Source organism: Pleurodeles waltl, chromosome 5 (genome assembly GCF_031143425.1).
Source record: "Pleurodeles waltl isolate 20211129_DDA chromosome 5, aPleWal1.hap1.20221129, whole genome shotgun sequence".
NCBI lineage: Eukaryota > Metazoa > Chordata > Amphibia > Caudata > Salamandridae > Pleurodeles > Pleurodeles waltl.
Genome location: NC_090444.1, coordinates 713,000,921 through 713,021,686, shown reverse-complemented (window position 1 = coordinate 713,021,686; position 20,766 = coordinate 713,000,921).

Here is a 20,766-nt window from a genome sequence, read left to right as displayed (position 1 = left end):
GGGTGGGGGTGTTGCATGTTGCGTGTGTGTGTGTCACTCTCTTTTCCCTCCCCCCTCCCCTGTGTCGTAGGTGCAGTACTCACCGTGGTCATCGCCGCCGTCGGTCGTGCTCCTGGTAGAGGAGCAGGAAGACAATCGCAGGGAGGATTTGAAGTTCCGGCTCCATGGCGTCCTGGTTCCTCGTTGGTTGTGTAGAGGTGAGAGTTTTCCCTTCCAAGTCCTGTTTCCGCCGTGTTTTTGTTCGCGTTGAATCCACCCCGGGAAAGGTGGGGGATTGGCCTGTCATAATAGTGTGGGCGGTACATTGTCTCCCGCCTGTCTGTTGGCGGTGACCGACATGCTGTTTGTTTGTAACGCCGTGGCGGTCGGAGTGTTAAAGTGGCTATCTATGTTGTCGGTTTCCACCACGGTCATAATTCCATTTTTATTACCGCCAGCCTGATGGCGGTTTTACCACTGCTTCACCACCGACCGCCAGGGTTGTAATGAGGGCCATAGTCCCGTTTCTCTGAAGAGACTGTTTTAAACTTTCAAATCTCTTCATGAAAGTTATCAGTAGTAATACTTGTGTCCTGTTCCTCTACACCTACACATACCAAGGGCCTCATTTACAAGGCCCTAGCTCCACTGCAGTATCTACAAGGTGACATTGAGCCACTTTTCTGGCTTAACGCAGCCTTGTAGGTATGGGCCGCCCAACACAGTTTTCTGTGGCTAAGGGGCATGCAATGGGTGTTGTTGTAGACGTTCCCACACAACACCCATTGTTTTTTATCACTGCCTCATATTTATGGGAAATTGTAAACCTGATGCAGCACCAAAAATTAACACCTCCCTAGGGGAGGCGTTAGAGTGGTGCAACGGGGGGAAATACTTTTATTTCTCCTTATTTGTTTCTCTTTCCATGTGTGCTGCATTCTGCAGCAACATAGAAGGAGCAAATCCCACCTTTGCGTCATTTTTTGGATGCGGCAACCCACCATGCGTTAATCATATGCAAGGTAGGCGTTCCCGTCCAAAAAATTACTTAAAAAGCTGTGCGTCGTATTTATGCTTTCGGACAAAAATGCCGGGAGGCAGAGCTGGAAAATGACGCACAGCCCGATTTGCGTCAGAAATTAACGCCAGGGCAGGTGTTAAAATGGGGCAAACACACCTGTATTTAATCAGAACACACAGAAGCAACAGCAGAGCAGCAGAGCAGCAAAAGGGAGACATGGAGGTGATTCTCATCCAGCGTGCACGCAGACTCAGAGCCCAGCAACAACAACAGCATCTACCACAAAACCAGCAGGGACCCCAAAGGCAGCGCAGAAGGCAGGAGAGGAAATTCCGCACCAGAACAACCCTTCGTGGCCTCAGGGAACATGACATCATCCAGAGGTATAGGTTGAACTGGCAGGCCATTCAGCAGCTGCTGCGAAACATTGAGCCACAGTTGGCACCCACCTTGCTGACACCCCGCACCATCCCAACAGAAATCAAGCTGCTTGGCGTACTTCACTTGCTGGCAAGTGTCTCTTTTCAAACAACTGGTGCCCTGGTTGCCAGAATATCACAGCCATCATTCTCTGCCTTTTTGCCCAAAGTACTGGATGCCATCATTGGACTCACACCCCGCCACATCTGCTTCCCTAACACACTGCAGAAGCAGCAGGAAACAAAACAGGGGTTTTACCTCATTAATTGCTTCCCACACGTCCTTGGTGCAATCGGCTGCACACATGTACGCCTTGTGCCACCTGCTGCAACTGAACACCTCTACCGCAACAGGAAGCACACACATTCCATCAATGTGCAGGCCATTGTCGATCACCAAGGATTGACCACCAACATCGTGGCAAAATATCCTGGGAGTGTCCATGACTCATTCATCTTCCATCACTCTACCATCAATCAAAACTTCCAGGATGGACGGTATGGCAATGGACTACTTGTTGGTAAGTACAGAAACCCAGTTATATACACACAGCAGAGCAACCATCTAGGACACACAACACATACACCACAACAGCAACATGTCGACAGGAACACACTGAGGTCGTGACATCGCTAGCCATGTTTCATAGGTCAGCATTGAACCTGTCACACATCTGAAATGAGTGTACAGTCTAATGTTAAGACGTCAATGATCACAACGTTTGGAGTGGTTTGCCTAATTGTCACCTTGCAAAATGTAAGCGTCTCAGTTGTGTTTAAATTAATCCATTGCATAAGTCTAAAGGTATGGGATGTCCAGGGTACATAGATGTGAATGTGTTAACAACACTGTCAAAATGAATCTGTGTATGGAACTATCTTCTCACCCCCAGTGAAGACACAGGGACACCTGTATCACAAGTCACAATGCTAGGGAGTGCACACTGTACTGCAAATCCCAAAACATACTGTTGACAACCGGTCAGCAGCCAAACACTCGTTCAGCCAAGGAAACAACACAATGCAGATGGTACATCCTACAAGCCTATGAAGCAACACAATAACACAAAAGAGTCACAGACAACACAAGACAACTACTGCCATGCAAGGTGATATTAATGGGGCAAGCTACATCAACATGATCCCAATCATTTTCTCTTTCAGCTGATCAGGGGTATGGATCCAGCCATGGATAATGACACCATTTGGCAACCCAAGCACTGCAGCAGAGCGTGCCTAAAATGACGCACATAGGAGGGCACGCAGCATAGTCGAGAGGACCATCGGCATCCTCAAGTCGAGATTCAGGTGCCTCGACATCACTGGTGGTAGCCTCCTATATTCCCCTGAAATGGTCTGTAAGATCATTCTAACATGTGCCATCCTGTACAACATTTGCATAAGAAGGAACATTCCCCTCTTGGAACCAGAGCCACACATGCCTGAAGAGAAGGAAGAGGAGGATGGTGGCCTGCAACATGAGGGGGAACAACAAAACACGGCTGCTGGATTGCGTAGGTGCCAACATATTGTGAACAATTTCTTTTAAAAATAATCACCATCACCACTGTATTAACTAATGTAAATAAACACCGATAATAATCACCATATCATGGTCTGGCTAATCATTTTTGCTCACCTTTATCTCTAACTATCAGAATAACAGTGTAGCCTCATGGAGCATAGCTGATATACCGATCAGGACACAGAAAATCCCAGAGCAATTGTGATGCATATCATACAACAGTCACATACACAAACACTGTAAATGACATATATCCTGTACATTTCACCTTTGAAGGGCAATAGCAGAGGTCCACACCTATTTCACACATACATGTTGGAAACATGGTTCATCGCAGCATATGGCACATAACTAAGACACCATCATTCAATAAGGGGAAAACAAGCCTCAGACATGAGGCAGTTGATGTGCTATTGCATTGGTGATAGGAATGTATGACCAAACCCTTGACAGCAATAAGTCCAACTGCATCTAATCTTTGCAAGGACTATCTGTGACTAGAGTTCCATATAAGCAGAACATAGACAGCACAAGTGCCACACATATGACAAGCATTGCGCACATGACATTCCATGTACATGTCAGCCCATTTCCTAACTCCTGACACACCCGTGCTCCTGGTCACAACCCACCTGTCTGAAGAGGTCCCTGGAATAGTAATATGTGTTCCCCAATATTCCCTCCTCTACACACAGACAAACAATAGTAATCCTGTGTGCTACACCCTTTCCTATGTTATGCCATTGTCATAGTACATCTGACTGCATGGATGACAGGTCAATTAATACACTGTCTTGTAGTTACTAAGCCCTGTTAGCACCTGTAGATTTCTTCCCATGTGAAAGGTACGGTTGGCCATTTGAATTCAATACTCACATACAGGACTTGTGAGAAACAGATGCAGCACACACCTGTGATCAACTCCATGCACACCACCCATCTAAACATGCACTGCCCCTGCTGATGCCTGGAACAGCATAGAAGTTGCCATTTTGTCAAATACACCGTAATGCATTGCTAGTAATTAAGCCGTGTAACACAGCCCTTGGGTTCATGTGTCACCTCCAAAAACACAGGACATACACAGTTTTCCATGTCAACTGTCTTGTTCTTCCTCCGACCAGTCTTAGTCAGACCACTGATTATGTAACTTGTGAAATTGCATCCTGTCAGCCTGACTGGCACCTGTCTGTGCTTTACACTAAAGATTCCTTGTGGCTACTTATGTACCACACTTGCTTTACCAAACCTCACATTCCTCAGAGGGTATTTTGTCATGTGCTTCATCAATGCATACCCAAATACATTGTATATCATCATCTGCCTTTTAATTGTACCATATTTGTTAAATTGTCTTTGAATACCAAAATCATGGCCCATCCCTTGTCTGGGTCTCATGTATGCATGAACGACAAAGTGTGACAGTGTACCAGGGCCGTATGCAGGGATTGGGTACGGTACCTCCAGCAGAACCAGCTACCTCTGATAATGTCCATGAAAAGTCCACACATGTTAGGACCCTGACAGTTCACACGCTGAATCACATTGCTCACAACATATTGAGGGGCCGTGCGTGGTGAATAGCTGCGAGAATAATCAGCACAGAGGCTATGATGTTCCCAGATGCAGTGGGAATTTAAGAGGCCAACCTGTGTACAAATGTTGCAATGACACCTGCCGGAACATGACACCTGAGACGTTATCTCACTCAGCACACCAAGGTTGCCCTGTTGACAGTCTCATAACACGTCTTCGGTGACAGGGTGGGACCATCCCCATGTAGGTTCTCATGTCCTCATCGACTTTACTCACATTGATCTCCGAAGGATACTCAGTAGATACAGGAATAGCTGCCACTGACTCATGATGAGACCTGGACGTAACTGTGACAACATACACCCCTAAAAATATACAGGATCAACATTGGACCACACACATGAACAAGACACCTCTGTGCAATTGGTCACTGGAAAAATGTGGACACGTGCTGCCTCGTCTGCTGGTCCACCACTGCCACTGGAGAGTTGTGGCTCAGTCATATGACCACAACTGTGGCGTCATATTACATTTGTGGTTCACCTTTGGCTGTCTGGGCCAATGACATGGTACCCACTTCGTCTATGCATGTGCCTGACTCACTGTGGGTTCACCAACAAGTGCCTAGGAAGCAGTTACCAAAAATCTAGGACATGGGATGGCCAACTTGTGGGCCATTGACATGAACAAGCGTCTGACATCTATCTGGTGCATGCTTTTTCATGTGTGGTGTCTACGTTACCCAAAATCTTGGAAGTGCACACAACAGATGTTGCTACATGTATGATTAGCACATGTCCTCTCTCATTTCCACAATGACTTGCATCTAAGGTTTGGACACATTGACTTCACATTCATACAAGCATATTTGCAATAATGCATCTTGTGATGCACACACACTGGGTCGACTAATACATTAGTAGTCACTGCACACACATTGAGCCATAGGCATTGAGGTATTGTACTCATGTGCGTCACCTTGCTATCCTCTCCTGATGCCAAACATGCCCAAATTGTGCAATACATATATGTAGGCCACAAATATGGCCATCTAGTGCATCCGCCAAGCGTCAAAATCCTGTGAAGGAAGTAGCGGGTCATGGTCTGCTGCAGTATGATGTCTCCCACGTGAACATACACCATCAACACCAAAGTGGGTGCAATCAGCCTATCTCAGTTGTGTCCCAAATGTAACATTACATTAAAATGGAAAAAATACCCAAAACCAGTTCATGCCCTGAAATTTTGACATTTTTATTGTTATGCGTCATATTTTTTCACGCATACAGATTGTGCGCCATATTTTTCGACGCACAGGAGTGAAAATTAGGCCGTATCCAAATAATTGTAAAGACTATTTACAATTATTTGAATGCGGCCTAATTTTCACTCCTGTGCGTCGAAAAATATGACGCACAATCTGTATGCGTGAAAAAATATGACGCATAACGATAAAAACGGCGGCCTTTTTATGCAGGAAGTGATGTAATAGGATATCCTGTTTACAGATTATGTACAGTGGGTGTACTTTCACTTTCATTTTGCAGTCTGTGATTCTTCTAGACTGTGTGGCTGTGGTCAGAGTGTTGTCCAGTGATTTTGTGCTTTTGTGTCCTGTGTACTACATTACTTGTTACTTTGTGAAATCAATATTGTTGTTGTATACTGTCTGAGTGTGTTTTGTTTACAATTGTCCGATATTGTACTGTATTTGTTGTTTGTGGGAGTCTGTTGTGGGTAGTGCTAGTTTGGTGATAGTTGGGCTCTTTTAGTTGTTAATTTTACTTATTTTTTGAACTTCAACTTTCCCCCTTTTCTCCTTTCTTCTTCTTTATCCCCTATTCCCCTTTTCGGTGCTGAGATGTTAGGTAGACCACGTCTTGGCAGGATGGGTGAGGAGGAGCTTGGGGGGTTTATATGGCTGGTGTGCCATTTCCTCCCACTGGTGATCGAGGCAGGGGGCAGGGTCATACAGGGGCATCACACTGAGGCGCGACTAATCCGGTGGGAAAAGGTGCTGCATCACTTGCAGCGCGTGTATGGGAGCCAGAGGAATGACCACCAGCTGAAGCACCACTGGGCTGACCTCATCACCAGGGAGCAAGATCTGCTGGACCACCTGGGAATAGTGATTGGTGGCCCTGGTGGGGAGTACAAATCATGTAAATCTGCACAATTAAAAGCTCTGTAGTGACATCAGATGATTTGTACAATATCTGCCTGCTAAGTTGCTGACTGTGTGGAATGCTGCAGAAACATACAGGGTCATTGATGGACTATGTGAAGGACCACAATTGCTAGCTGTCAGGAAGCACGTGCTCTGCAAACTTACAGAATACTTTTGCTTAATGTAATTTGGTGCGGCCTTTGTGTCAGACAGCAACACAAAATAGGAGCCAATCATGTCTATATAGGTCACATTTGCCAGTGAAGTATAGATTTACTAAAATATTGGCAACCTTTGTTGACGCAATAGCTAGACTGACTTTAGAAACATTACATGATGCAGAAAATGAGTGCTGGCTTCATGTCAATAGATGATAGCAATGTGGCCCAGACATATGTCTCATGTGTGTCTGGTGAGTGTGTAAGGAAAGCGTTTTTTTAAGTTCTATGAATGTTAGGGATTATTGTGGCCCTTCATCATTTTGGATGCATGTCAGATCTGGATTTGAAAACATTGGGAAAAGCTGTAAGGTGCCCTCAGCTAACATCTTACACTGGTATTTGGAGTTTGTAGTTCCACATTCCAATTAGGGATGGCAGTCCAAAGGTATGCACATGGGTTCATATCTCTATGTTTGATGCAAATCACCATTGCTGGGCCACATCAAATAAAGAAACTGTAACAACATGAGGGCTTACAAAAGTCCCTGCCCCTCTGTACATTGTACCTATGTGTCATAAATGTGTCATGGCCACATAGGCTTTTTGACTGGTAATGCAGTCCTCAAGTAACCAGGCTTTGGATGTCTCTCTTGGATGCACATGATGAGACGATTACACTCCATTATTATTTCTGCTCACTAATGAAGGAGCATGTTTGCCACCACATGATAGTTAGGGCCACTGCATGCGTGCAGATATGTGTGTAATTGTCACAGGAGACCCATGCTATGTACATGTTAGCCGTGCTATATCGGATGCAGTATCATCATGTCTGAATGGCTTTAATTACTTATGACATTTTACACATAGTATTTGTCTTTGGAATTGTTGGTCAGTGCACAGATTTTGAGCACATTTCTTCCTTCCATGCCTTACAGGTGGACCGGCACAATACACTGTGGGAGAGGTGGCTTAATTTGAGGACCCCGACAACTCCAGTAAGTGTTGATACGTCTGTTATGTGTTGTGTTTGCTGGTGATGTGTGATGGACTCCTGTGTATTGAACACATAGCAAGGTATGAAGCGCTGGCCCATCATTTGTCTTGTTCCATGAGTGGGATTTCATTTTCTCACCATCTAGGGATTGTAGGTCATTCCTGTAGGTCCCGCAATGAGAACTGGGGTGAGTCATGTGGATAACACTTATATCAACAAGAGTTGCACTGGAACTCATCTCAGATTTAGTCTGCCTGTCAGACCCACATTCTCCCAGATTGGGACTGCAAAATGCTTACCCACAGACTTCTGCTTCCCTATTTACCAAAGTACTTATTAAAATGTAGGTTGAACTTCCTGGCAGCATGTAGCTCCACATGTAGTGCTACAAGTATGTGGCACTTTAGTGCAATGGCCTAGGTGTGCATGCAAATCATGATCATGGGTGTTCTTGCAACTTTGTGTCTGTTGTAAGTCATGCCTTACTGGAAGTATATAATGTGGACAAAGGTCTGCATTTCCTGACGTGTGTGACGCTAGGTTCGGTCAAGGGTTTGCTGTCTCCTATTTGTTGATAGACCTTACCTGTGGTGTGTGTGTAGAGCCAAACACATGTCCAGCTTTCTATAGACTCCTGGGTGTCCATGTTGTTTGGAATTGTTAGTTGTTTCTCCACCCCTCCACCCTCAAACACAGGCATGGGTTTGTGAATAGTGTACCTAGGACTGATGCTACCAGTATGTTACACAGACATGTAAATCAGTGAATGTTTGCTCGGAACCTAGTATACACACTCAGGTATAGCACATGAGTACTATACTAGCAAGTCCATTTACAACTTGCAGATCATGTGGCTTTAGATTTCCATCCCGTACACTGACATTTGTAGCCCTGGCATTGGCGGAGGATGTGCAGCATGATTGTTAGCTGACAACTGGCAGAACTCTGATGCCAAATTAATGCCAGTTGTTACCCATCTTGTAGGGTTTGGATGTGCTATGTATGATATGACCTTTGTAGGCTGCCCTGCCATGTACTTCCTCAGGGACATTCAATGATCTGTATGATGATATGAGCTGTTACAAGTACTGTAGATGTACTGTCTGATTTACTTCTTGTGCCATTTCACACAATGCAGTTCCTAATGTAAATTGTTTGCCTTTGTCTTCACAGCTGCAAACATGACACCCATCCAGGTCCGTGAGTTCCAGAGGCAGGCAATGAGGTACCAGCATATCCTGCTGGTAGAGTCGGGGTTCAGACGGATGGCCGGAAGATACCGGAATGAACGGGCCTCCGGAGCATGGAGGGCTTTCCCACAGGGTGGCCCTACTTTGCCCACCACAGCCACCACCAGCACAACCACCACTTCCACCCAGGTGGCACCACCCACAGCTGGGACTGTTGTCCCAACATCTGCAGTTGCTCCAGGCCCTAGCAGTGGAACACCTTCAGGGCAGCCCACAGGCATAGACTCTACACGCCCACACATCCTCAGCTGGTACCCAGACTGCCCCAGCAGCTACAGTTGACCCTGCAGCTTTTCAGGCAATGGAAAGAAACATGGACTGTGTCCTCCGGAAAATTAGTCACCTGCAGCGGGATGTTCGCCATATGAACAGGCGTGTGCGACCCATAAAGCGGACCCTCCGGAGGGCCAACCTCTAGACTTTTAAAAAATTGACATGATTCCCTCCCCTCCCTCCTCTTTCCTTGTTCTTATACTTAGTGGGCTTAGGGGGCCTAGTGTTAGGTTAGTATAGGCTGTTAGTTTAGTTAGTGTTAGTGGGTGGGGTGTGGGCGGTCCTGATTATTTCTATTTTTTTATTTTTGAGTGTATGGGTTGGTGGGTGGGGGAATCTATGTTGGGGTTCTTGTGTGTTTACAAAAAATAAAAATAGAAAAAAATACAAAAAAATATATATTTGTTTAGGATAGGATAGTATGTGTTTAGGTTAGTATCTGTTGTCCTCCATGTGTCCCGTCTCATAAGGGGAGTGGGGGACTGATGTTTAGAACATTTCATTACATGTGATAAGTAAGTTTAGCTTAGGTTAGTTAGGGACAGTTGTGGGTAATGAGTAGTTAGGGTAGATTAGGGTAGGTAAGACTTTTCCCCCAGTTTCCTCTTCTATTATTACAGTTTGATAAATATATAGTGAACCCTTTCCAGATTGTGTTAAATGCTTGTTGATCAGGGCCTTGGCATAAGTGTACATGAATTTTGTTCTATTACATTTGTGTCCTATGCTACGAACAAATCCCAACTGAGCTGTACGATTGGCAGCTACCCCAGAGCTACCTTGCAAAGATTCCACCATTCATTGCAACCACCAATAACAGTTAATATGGATCCCAACGTGTTTTTGTCAATAGGTATGTTTTCAAAGTCACAAACAGTGCTTCCAGATTTGGTACTGGGGGAACTGTTTTAGGTCTGACTGCAGTGTGATGTTCAAGGACACCCTTATAAGGTTAGTGGTCGTAAGCACTCTTGTAGTATCGTCTTCATGACTCACATAGGTAATTTTCGACACTGTTCAGCATGATTACATATTTGGATGGAAACTCAGACACCTTAATTCATGCAGTTTTTTGAGTGTTTGCTTAGATTTGTGGGCACTGTTATATGTGTTAGTATTGCATGTTTACTACATTTTGCTGCCACTATTTGATGACTTAGATATCCCTTGAGGAAGCATTATTCTGTCCAACACAGCATGATGGTGTATGTTTTCTCACTTCATCAGATATTATCCTCAGGAAGGGCAGAGTATGATGTAATCCTGGCCACTGTGCAAAGTTATCTGACTACATAATTTCAGGACAGTTGTATTGACAAGCTACGTAATTTGACAGGAGGCACATTTCAGTTATCTTCTGCACAGTTGATGTGTCACATTACACAGAGACAAAATTGTTGTGTAAGTGCTATTTATTGAAAAGTGCTGTAGTGCTATATGTACTCTGTCCATGATTGTGAGTCCATTATAGTGACATCTTCCATTGTGATCCTACACAAGTGGTAAAGGAAAATGCCAATGAGTAAGTGAGAGACAATCACTGGGCAGGATGACAAGATTAACAGTGGTTTGCAGAACAGTAATTGAGTACAGTTGTTGTAAGACTGGCATGTTACAAAGCACTGGACCTTGGTAATAGTTGGCCATGTGGCAGGGACTAGTGCTTCCAGGTACTTTTCCGTGTGAAGGTGATCTGTTCCATGTCTTCTTCTTCTGATGTGTGTGTTGCCTCCTCTGTTCTTGGTGGTGGTGGTTGTGAAGGGTCAACACACACCTCAGTGTTAGAAGACGTGGAGTCAGACATCCCGGTCGCTGCTGCCTGTAAAGGTCTTAAAGGCAGTACTGCTGCAAGGAGGATCTGCCTATTCTTAAGAATAGCAGCCACATCATGATGGTAGGCAGCCAGGTCGGCCCTGAGGGGTTCAATGTTGCATTCGTGCATGAGTTGACAGGATTGCTGTTGTAGATGTTGAGTCAACTGTATTACAGTTGTGCTGATTTCCTTCAGCCTTTTTTCTACTTCCTGCAAGATAGTTGTTCGCCCTTGTATTGCTGCTGCCTTTTCTTCAGTTGACATCATGCACGAACGCACCCCCTCTAGGCTGGCTGCCATAGTTTGCATCGCCACCCGCACCTCATTGGCCAGCTCCCGCTGTACTCCAACTACAGTTCTCTCAATGCTGGTGCTGTGTCGTCTGAGTCCTCAGCTGTATTGGAGCTGGCAGGTCTTACAATTGGGGTGGTGGGTGGATCCTCTACGATGGCTGCTTGTTCTGTGCTCCTCCTTGTGACTGAAGGTGGGGTCTGGAGGGTTCCAAGGACATCTTGGATGGTCTGCTGGGTGATGTTTGTCAGCTCGTCATCCATGTCATCAGGGTATTCCTGGACAGGCATATCCACAGGAGATCCATCGTCCTCTGAAATGAAATAGGGTTCAATTAGTGTGTCTGTGTTGTGGCATTTGTGATGTGACATGTGTCAGAGTCACCAGATCCTCGGGGTCTGCGCACGTTCCCAACACGTCCACCACTGAACAGCTCCAAGACTCTGATAGATAAATCACAGAGACTAAGAGAGTTCAAGAGGGGAAGAGGGGATTAGGAAGGGAAACAGCTGGGAAGGAGACCTGTAGTAAGAAAAAGGTTAGAACACACAATATGAAAATTATATCTCCTAAAATCAATACTAAACTATGATTCTAAGCATAGTCATTCTGAAAACATGAACAATCTAAGAATTAAATTTAAAATGACTACGTTTCAAGATGGCCGGATACCTGTAAGGGAATCAAGATGGATTAAATGAAAACTTTCTTATTCAAGTACTTTCCTTTACATGAGAATCAGAAAAACATTCTGACTAAATTTTAAACCAGTCATAGAAATCCTTTTTTGAGAATGCATACTAGGACCATACAATATTGCATCTAGAAACTCTGATCTTCTGTGTACTCTTAAAATGTTTCAACACAAATTGCACATATTGTAGCTTTATATATACATATATAGTAAACACCATAAAAGGATTGTGCACCATGAATAACACAAGATGGATTCAGGAAAACAAATCACATGACTTGTCAACTCGAATATTACATGATAAATATCTTAGAATAGTGGCATTCAGTAAACAACATGAATTAAACTTGAGGAGAGAATTGTGCGTCTTGCCGATTCGAGTGTCACCATGTAAAATGCCAAGAAATGGTAGTACGCAATGAATATCAAAGTCAAATCATCATTAAACGAATCGCGCGTGTTGCTGATTCGTAAACCACGATGTAAATGCCAAGAAATAACAGCTCACAATGAATAACAAGATCAAAGTACAATGAAACGAATCGCTCGTCTTTTGCCGATTCTTAAGCCACCATGTAAATGTCAAGAAATGGTAGCGCGCAATTAACAACAAAGTTAAAACACCATAAAACGAATCGCGCATCTTGCCGATTCTTAAGCCACCATGCAAATGTCAAGAAATGGTAGCGTGCAATGAATAACAAGATTAAATTATCATGAAACGAATCGCGCGTCTTGCCGATTCGCAAGTCACCCTGCAAATGTCACAAACACTCAAGCGCATATTTCACACGCGCAAAGTACTCTGTCAAATCCTAAAAGAATTAGGCCCAAGAACATGAGAGTTCTCGATATCGGCGTCGGGAGGCCAGCCCAACCACCGTTTTACCGCCCAGAACAAGGATCTCCAAATGATGAATGAAAGTCAGATGTCTGGAAGATCAAATAGGCCACCGGGACAGGAGCTCAGGAAGTTGCTGCTGCTCTGCACCGGGACCTCTGAATAGGAAGCACTTGGAGCTGGGCTGGCTCCTTTTTATAGAGTCTTGGCCCAGCCCACAACCACACCCAGGCATGTTGCACTGAAAGTCTCTAGAAGGCCCTGGAAAGGGACCACACCCTAACACACTCTGAAAGCCTGCAGCAATACATTGCAAATTAACAGCATTTGTAAGCACATTAAAAATAAGTCTTCAGGATTGAACTCTGCATTGCAAAAGGTTAAACAACAACATATCAGCACAATGCATAAATTATGTTGTTTTGAGAGTGCTGGGTTTTTGCATTCTAGTCGCCAATAGAGCACGCACTGCCCTGGTGTTGAAAACATGCCTGCTTTGTGATGAATTCACATTGTTATCTTGTTTCTTGTTCATTGCTCCAGTCTTTCAGATGGGCATTCTCCCAGGCCTATGGCCCACCTGCATGTCACATGTATTGTATTAAGTTATTAGACTTGTCAGCATCATCTCCTCTAGTGTTGTTTTAGGCCATATAATGAATTGCCACCTTCTTGTCCCACTCAAGCCTCCATATACATCCATTCTCATGGTGAGACCTTTCACTGGCTGTGGGTGTTCTGATGGCACTAGCAGCACACTTAACAATCTGGACCTGCCCCAGTCTGTGATCTTTCACATCCACTTATATGTAGTTGAAATGTAGCGTATCCTAGGCACAGCATTGTTATGGCACGATATGGATGTTAGCATTGGTAATGTGTACAGCTGATGTTGGGGAAAGTGTGGTACATTGGATTGCCCTGATAGTCGTAGCAGTGTCATATTTCCTCCTCTGACTGTGCAGGTTTATTTCAGTGACCAGTTACATGTGTCCTCCCCCTCAATGCTGTTGTCTGAGCAGTATGACATTTGGGATGTTGCATTGTGACCCAGGCACAGGATGGACCCTGACATATGCAGCATGGGTGTGTCCTTAGTGCTGTGTAGCTCCTAATGTTGATGACATTGGCTGATGTTTGCGGCAACTATGGGCATTCACAATTGACAGGACTGGAACATTTGTTTTGTTTCAGGGGATTGTTGAAGTTGTCATCCTCAACTCTCTAATTTAGGTGTGTATGATCCATGGGGACGTTAATGCCATTGGCTACTTGAGCTGCACACAGAGCGGAGGTGGTAGTGGCAACTGTTGTCACTGTTGCATTCCAGTTGTCGGTATGGCTAGAGGTTGTTAATTGGGCCCTAGTTATTGTAGGGGGTATAGTGGCTGACGTGTGACAGGATGTCAGTTTGACGTTGTGCCCTTCCCTCCTGGCGTGGCTTTACCTTTGCTCCATCATTGGCATGGCAGCATGCCCCCATGGGACTGTTGTTAGTGTAGTGTAATGGTGTGCCCCAGCTTCTCTCTGTGCAGGCCATGCCCCCGTGCCATACCCTTTTACCCATGCCACTCCATGTATATGATGACTTCCATGCATTTTGTGGTCCGTATCCCCCCCGCTTACAGTTAACATTTGTGCAATTTAATTCCCCATGCGACTTACCTTGCATGTGCGTTGTCTCCTGGTAGTCTGCACTGTCCTGTCCTTGAATCCCTGTGATGATCTCCTCAGGGATGATGGCTGCGACCATCTCCTCCATGTGGTCCAGGGCCTCCTGGTGTGCTGGACTCCCACCTCCAGTCTGCAGTGCTGCCTTCCTGTTCCTGGCCATCTTTTCCTTGCTCCTGCGCTTGCAGTCATGCCAGCGTTTCTTGCACTCAATGACTGTTCTGCGTACTTCTGCCACACTGTTAATCTTGTCAACAATTTGCCTCTCTCCTACTGTTGGCAACTTTGAGGTGACAAGCAGTTGGTGCTGGTGTTCTGTCACCTCTTTAACCAAAATTTCCTGTTCCTCTGCACTGAAGCAACACTTTCTTCTTCTTCTTAAAACTGTCCTGGGTCTTGTGAGGGTCCTCCTGACTGGTTCCTGGTCTGTTGTCATCTTCCTGGGGTCTGTACAGGCATCTGGGATCCATTTTGGCTCTCCTCTGCTGAAATGGCTGTGTTCGCTATTATGTAAAAAAACGGCGCATATCCGGTTTGCGTTTTCGTAAATCGACCCACAGTCATTTCCGCCGCGTTAACGTCGTTTTGCTTTACGAATTGACGCTGCGGTGTGCATAAAAAAAAATGACTTACACCTGTGGTTTGCGCCGCCGTGCATCAAAGTATAAATTTGATGCCCAGACAGCGCACAGAAATGGCGTTAGCCAGCGCAGTTTTGCATCAAAAAGTATCAATATGGGCCTTTGTTGCACTTACAGAGGTTCTGGGAGCAGGCTGCAGTTGATCTGAGCTCAGAAGAGTCTGAAGTTCTTGCAGAGGATTCCTGAAGGAAACTTGCAAGCAGAATCTGAAGAGAACCCACAGGAGAGACCCTAAATAGCCCTTAGATGGGGATTGGCTACCTTATCAGATATGGACCTATTAGGAGGGGTCTCTGATGTCACCTGCTGGCACTGGCCACTCAGAGCCCTCCAGAGTGTCCCCATACCTTGCAAAGCAAGATGGCTGAAGTCTGGGACACACTGGAGGAGCTCTGGGCACCACCCCTGGGGTGGTGATGAACAGGGGAGTGGTCACTTCCCTTTCCTTTGTACAGTTTACCACCAGCGCCAGAGACAAGCGGTCCCTGAAATGGTGTAGACTGGTTTATGCAAGGAGGGCTGTTCTTAAAAATGTAGTTTCAGCCACCTCCAAGGCATTTAAATGAACATGCCCCCAAATTTCTGCTTTTTAAATTGCTGCAACGACCGCATTAGCCCTCTAAACCTCAAGGAGGGGACATGGTCTTATTAGAAAATTTCACGTCTGCAGGCCTATGCTTCAGTATAAGGGTACTTTTGATGACCTGCTCTAGCCATGAATATGCACAAGGCGAATACCAAGATAATCAAAATCTATCACCTTCTCCAACCTCTCTCCTTCCAATATTATTGAACCTTTAAACCCTTTATGATAGCAGATGTACTTATTCTTATTCAATTTAGTCTTATCCAATTTAATTGCCAGTCCATGGTTCCGACAGAATCTATTAAAGTTACACAGTAAAGTTTCTAGGCCCCTGGTTTTTTTTTACACTTTAAGGTATCGTCTGCAAATACAAAAGTGGGTATTGCCCAAATGCGTTCTCTTGCAAGCAGCTTTCTTCATTGAAGAAAGGATGTCTCCATTCACTACTGAAAACTTTGCAAAAGTTAGTTCTATTGAGAAGTCTTTTCTTTTGGCTTTTTCTCCTCGTACTCAACACTATTTTATCTAGTATTTTCATTCTGTTTAGTATCAAAATAAATAGCTTCCTTTTGAGAGCAAAGGCCTTATCGACTACACCTTTAGCACATTCCTTTTAAATGACAGGTTCTCTCTTTCTTTTATACATCATAATAGTTCTCATTAGATTCTGAAGTACTCTGCTATGGAACATTTTCACTCGGATTTCCTTAAACTGGTGCTGCCTCGTGATTAAACTCTGTGCTTCACTGTAGGATTTTTTACTTGTCATATCACATACTTTTTCTCCTTTCTTAGTTGATCTCAAACTTTGTTTTTTATGTGCTTCATTTTACTGTCTTTCAAGTTGACGACACACTATTTTAAGAAATGTCTTTAATCTCTGACCAGCAGCTCTTTTCTCTTTCACCACTTTTTCTGCACGGACCACTGCCTTCTCTGAAAAAATTAAAAGAAAACATTTCATTTCTTTTTTTCGAAATGCATTCTGTTTTCCTTTAAGTAAAACAGGCTGCATTTAAAAAAATAAATACTGCTTTATTTAAAAGCAGCCACAGACATGGTGGTCTGTTGACACCAGCAGGCCACAATCCCTTTGAGAGCCGCCATTCCCAATGGGGTCACAAATTGCGACCTACCTCATGAATATTCATGATGTAGGACATTTGCGACCCCATTGCGAATCGCAGACAGTGTCATTGACACTGTTGTACATCCGGTTTTGCGACTCGCAAAATCGTATCTTCGTATATGTGGCCCAATATTTTGTATTGCCCCCACAACATTACATCAACAGTCCAGCTCTTATGTACATACTACCCTCAGGCTTCTGTGCAAGACCAAAAACACCTCACCTATATAAACATCTTGTAGGACAAAGGGCACGAGAAGAGGTTCCAGACAGGGTTTCCATCCACGCTGCATGCCAATTTGAGGCCGATCTCAGCCTTTTTGTCTCTGTGGAGCCTGATCTGGAGGCTGAAGGCCTGACCTTGAACCAAGGTAAGGGGGTGCGGTGTGTTGGACACTGCTTGGACAGATTTGGCTTACATCGCCATGCTCTCGCTAGGAGCTAGAGATTAGGTTCTAAGTAGGAATTGTATATCCATGTCATCGAGATATGTTGGGGTTGGTTATATTCACATCTCTGATTTTCACAATCCTGATTTTGTTATTCCTCATTATCCTAATCATTGCAGCTCGTGCATTTTTATCGTAGATTGCATTATTTTCAGTAAATGTATTGAAAACTATCCTGCATCTCTTTCCGTGCCTATGTGTGTGTAAGAGACTTGTGTGTGGAGATAAAAAGGTAAGGCTTGTTTACCACAATTTCCCTGAGGGGTTTTCAGAGTTCCATTCGCAAGGCTTTCACAAATCTCCTTTACCGTTTGGGTTTGGGTGAGGTGCTGCTAGAGAGCCGGGAGGGTTGGGCCGACAGCAGCCAACTGGTGCGGGAGTGACTCAGTTGCCTATAAGCCGAGGCGCTGCCACCCCAAGCATAGCAATCTTGTTGTTATACGAGAGTCCATATGGCATGGTGCCACCATCGATGGTGTATGCACTAATTTTACTATTCTCCTAAGTATCTCTGTCTCACATACACTGAGGGTACCCTAAGTACCATTATACAGACACATCTGTGGTCTTAGGGACATTCCTCCTCAGCTAAATAGGGAGCACTTATCTAGACTATAGGCTGTTCAAGGTTAAACCTTGTGAGAAAACAGTGCCGATTGCAGAGGCCTCCTGACTTTTTGCCCCCATTTTTTCATTTTTTGCTGGTGTTTTCCTGACTCTGATGGTGCCCTGGGTACTGACAACCAGCCCCAGGATCTGTGCTCTGTGTAAAATGAGTATGCAAATTAGGCTCATTATGATTGGCTATGTCAACCTACCTATAGGTCCCTAGTATATGCTAGGGTATGTAGGTTTAGGGACCCCAGCATAGGTAGTGCACCCATAGGTGAACTGATGAGGTGTCCAGTGTCATTTTAAAGACAGGCCTGCCTTGCTGGCTTCTTTGAAATTAAAGTTACATGCAAATTCGACTTTGGAATTAAAAGTACTTTCAAAGTCTTAAACTACCTTATTTTTACACATAAGTCACCCCGAAAGTGTGCCCTATGTGCCCCTAGGGTTGGATGCCATGTAACTATAAGCAACCTTATGAAAATAGTTTTCTAAGCCCTGGTGAGGTAAAACAGCCAAATTTGTTTTTCACTCATTGTAGTGAATGGACTCCATAGGCTAGAACGGGGAGACTGTATTTTAATTTATAAAGTCTCCTTAAGTGTCAGATAACTTAGGTTTGGTATCACATTCATTGTTATAATAAATCACACAACTTCAATTGTTGGATTTAATATAACTTGTTCAGGTAAAGAGTTTTAAACTTTACTTAAAAAGTTGCCAACTTCAGCCCTGTAGTGCTTTGCTCTGATTGACCAGTCTCTGTCACCCTGACCAGGCTGCCTTGATGAGCTGTGAAGTAGCCTGGTTGAACAACACAAAGGAATGTGCCTGTGGGAGAAGATCTTCCCTCAGCAGATGGGGAAGCAGGAAGGGGGAGGGTTGCCAAACTGGTCTTCAAAGGCAGGAAATGACATTTGGAGCAACCCAGCACCTCCCTCACATCCTCAAACCCAGACAATTAGTTGCCCCACTCATTAGATTAGGAAAGGGCAGGAGAAGGGTGTGTTTAAGATTTTTAGCCACACCAGTGGGTATGCTCAACCAGATGTAACCTCCAAAAATCACTTTCAGCCATGATGAATTTTTGAGGAATGTTGCTCCCTGGGATTGATTTTTTCCCAGGAAGTGGTCATCACAGGCGGAAGGACGCTGCACCTGTTTGGAGAACCAGGTCCACCCTGTTTTTCATCTAGGAGCGAGGATAAAACTGGCAGACCTGTACCCACACCTCAATTCCCTACCAGATCCCAACAAGGAAGAACATCAGAAGAAGAAGGACTGCCTTGCTGGACCCCTGACCTGCACCTGGACACTGCACTCTGAAGGACTGCACCAGCTGCACACTTGGGCTTCACCACTAAAAGAACTCTGCCTGTGTTCTACTCCTTCAAGAATGGGATCCCTGTTTGCTACGGGTACAAAGGAGCTGCCCAGAGTCCCCTGCATCAATTCCTGCAAGCAGAGCCCAGCTGACCAGCATCCAGTGGCCATTTGAGGATTTTGACCAGGTGCATTCTGGGAATTGTAGTCCCAACTCCCAAGGAGCAACTCAGAGCTTCTGGAACCTTGGATCAAGTTGTGTGCACTCCAAGGACCCAAAGAGGACCTCTGGAAGAAGATCCAGAAGTTTGGAGACGTTTGGAGCAACTCCATACGTTGAGGAGGTACATTGTGGGAGTTGTAGTCCTAGACCCAAGAGGCAAACCAGAGCCTCTGAACCCTTGGCCGGTGCTGTGGACCACTTTCCTGAATCAAGAAACACTTCTGAATGTAAGTGTGACAGTGTTACCTCGTGGGTGGCATGAACTCTGGACTTTGTCCCTTTCCAGTGTGACCTTTTAACCCTTTGAGTGCTAGTTGCTTCTATGCGCTAGAAAACATTAATTCTTTAAAAATTCATATCTCCGGTTCCACTTATCTGATTTTAATCATTTTTATGTCATTTTAAAGATAACAATATAACCTATTGTCATACATTGGTGTCAGATTTTTATTGTGTTTTCTGTTTCACTTATTTACTATTTTGTGATTTTTTAATGCTTTACACATTTGACTCCTAAGTTAAGCCTTGCCGCTCATTGCCAAGCTACCAAGGGTTGAGCTGGGTTTAATTTATTGAGACCTAACTGGACCTAAGTGGAGGTTAGTGGACTATTGCTAAGTGTTGGTACATACCTGCCCTTACTAATAACCCATTTTCCAACAAACCTTAAAAGAATTTTCCCTTGTTGGTGTTCCCAACCCTAATACATATTCTTTAATATGACCAACGTAATAAACATCCGGAGAACTGCAGACATCCGGTCACGCAGTTTCTTTTAGCTCATGGCTTGATAGAAGAGGGCGGGGATGTTACACTCATCGTGGAAGCCCATGATGCATATAGAACAGAAATATTTTATTCTTGGGTCACCTTTCCTGAAACAGATGCAAATACACATATATTTCATGCATACAGAATAGCAAATGTACCACACACAATACTTAGTAATACCTCCCTGTTATCAAGAACATCAAAACCTGTTTAATGGTGCCCTACCACATGTAATACAACCCGTGAGATTAGGGGCCATATTTATACTTTTTGACGCAAAACTGCGCTAACGCAGTTTTGCGTCAAAAAAATTAGCGCCGGCTAACGCCATTCTGAAGCGCCATGCGGGCGCCGTATTTATTCAATGACGTTAGCCGGCGTTAGCCGGCGGCGC